This window comes from Delphinapterus leucas, chromosome X, assembly GCF_059928025.1.
Source record: "Delphinapterus leucas isolate spDelLeu-1000000601 "Yukka" chromosome X, BTC_Dleu_Yukka2, whole genome shotgun sequence".
NCBI lineage: Eukaryota > Metazoa > Chordata > Mammalia > Artiodactyla > Monodontidae > Delphinapterus > Delphinapterus leucas.
The window spans coordinates 49,082,596-49,084,901 of record NC_143150.1 but is presented as its reverse complement, the minus strand read 5'-3'; the positions used below and the strand labels follow the sequence as shown (position 1 = coordinate 49,084,901).

At 49.2% G+C, this 2,306-nt stretch overlaps 1 pseudogene; it reads left to right on the top strand.

The window, feature by feature from the left end:
- Nucleotides 1–1,035: 1,035 nt before the first annotated feature.
- Nucleotides 1,036–2,011, top strand: LOC111178202 (uncharacterized; annotated as a pseudogene).
- The last annotated feature ends 295 nt before the right edge of the window (nucleotides 2,012–2,306 follow it).

Genomic DNA, 2,306 nt, shown 5'->3' with positions numbered 1-2,306 from the left:
TAGTCATGGAGAGCAGGGGCTACTCTTCGTTGCGGTGCACAGGCTTCTCAATGCAGTGGCTTCTCTAGTTGCGGAGCATAGGCTCTAGGTGCATGGGCTTCAGTAGTTGCAGTGTGTAGGCTACGTAGCTGTGGCTCGCAGGCTCTAGAGCGCAGGCTCAGTAGCTGTGGCGCACGGGCTTAGTTGTTCCGCAGCCTGTGGGATCTTCCCGGACCAGAGATCAAACCTGTGTCCCCTGCATTGGCAGGCAGATGCATAACCACTGCGCCACCAGGGAAGTCCCCAGAGTTTTGTTTTAAAAGCTTACTTGCCAATAAAATTTTCTTTAAAGCACATAATTTAATGATTTTCTTTTTAGGACACATAACAATGTCCCCAAGTAAAACAAACACAGAACAACAACAACAACAATGAAAAATATGGAATACCCCCGGGCTTCCCTGGTGGCGCAGTGGTTGAGAGTCCGCCTGCCGATGCAGGGGACACGGGTTCGTGCCCCAGGCCGGGAAGATCCCACATGCCGCGGAGTGCCCGTGAGCCATGGCCGCTGAGCCTGCGCGTCCGGAGCCTGTGCTCTGCAACAGGAGAGGCCACAACAGTGAGAGGCCTGCGTACCGCAAAAAACTAAAAAAATAAAAGGAATACCACCATTTCAAATTGCCATGAATTCTCATCAATTTCTTTCTTTCTCAAGGTTCAAATCTTCACATCTATCTGGTAATGATGATTGGAAAACAAATGTAGTTTAAGAAATGTTACTCAAATGGGATGAGTACGTTCTATCTCCTGTCTCCCTGGGGTGAGCTGTAGAAATCTCACTATCAATGCAAAACAAAACAAAACAAATCAATGTCTTGCACTGATTAAGGAAGCAATGACAGCTTCCACTGAATTCTATACTCCTGGAGCACAGATTTTCCAAGGCTGTTCTCTCATCTCCTCCACCCCTTTTTATTTCCATAAAGCTAGCATTCATTAATTTCTGATTTTTTTCAACAGTGTTATTTGTGTGTGCGTGTGTATTAAATGCATAAATGAGTTGTCAAGAAAGTAAGGAATATGCAGGGGAAGCAAAACAAAAACAAAAACAGGAACCCAGAGAAGTAAGCTTGCTTTTGCTCGGAGAACATTAACAAAACCATGAATTTGAGCTTTCAGCTTTTTATGACCTTGTGGGGTATAGGGAATTAGAGATAAAGACGAGAGTCAGAGCGCCCTCGCCAGAGCAGTTAAAGGCGTGGCAGATAGCTGGCGCCGCTGGAGGGGCGCGAGCGCCAACGGCACTATGAGACCTGAGCCGGCGGCCGGAGCCCGGGAGGCACAGGGATGCGTCGGTCACTGCCACCGGGATGGTCCCCGGGTACCAGCGCCGCTGCTCCGGCCCAAGAGCCAAACACCATGGAGACCTTGGATCCTGACCCCTCTACCCCCACCCCCACCCCCAGGATGCTGAGCCCACCAGAACTCGAGGCGAGCTTGAGCTTGGGAGTGACCAACAAACGTTTGGATCAAAGGGGGCCTTTGGGTTTCAGCATCCTGTTAAGACTTTTTACCCATTTCTAAGCGTCAAGAGTATCTGCAGAGTTCATGAGAGAAGGTGCTGGCTAGTTTCCCTGTGCAAGCCACCATTCACTTCTGCAGCAATGAGTCAGATTCAGTTGAGGAGCAAGAGGAAGAAACCCTTCAGTGCCAGAAGGCTGGAGGCGGCCCAGGAGGAAAGGGCAGAGACAGGCTGACAAACCCAGGACGGCAACCCGGAGGCCATGGCGGCCTCGGTGGTAAGGGTCCGCTACCCGGCCCTGACTCTCCAGAGGTGCTGCATGCCCCTCATCCAAATAAGCCTGTCCCTCCTTCACCAGACCCACCTCACATGTGCCCTGGGGGACATCCCTTGAGGATAGCCGTGCCAGGACACTTTGTGTTTCCACTGGGTGTACAAGAACTTGACTGTCTCTGGCCAGCACCACACTCTTGGCAAGGACTCAGCTTTTATTCGTCCTTCTCTTGGTGATTTTTTGAGCCTCATTTATACCTTTGAGAAAGGATTCTAGGACCAAGAAAAGGTTTGAGTCCACATGGGTTGTTATCGGGTAGGCCAACTTTCAAAGCTCGTTCAGCAATGTCACTGTGCCGATCAAACGACAAATTATTCCATGTCGATTAATAACCCACCCACACCCATGCCTCTCACTTAACCTGAGAATTCTTCTTTAGCTATTTCCACTTTCGTGAAAGTGATTTTAGATATTGTCCAAGGTTGATGTGGTTGTTTAGTGGCATTCTGAAAAAAATTTATTTATGAAAAA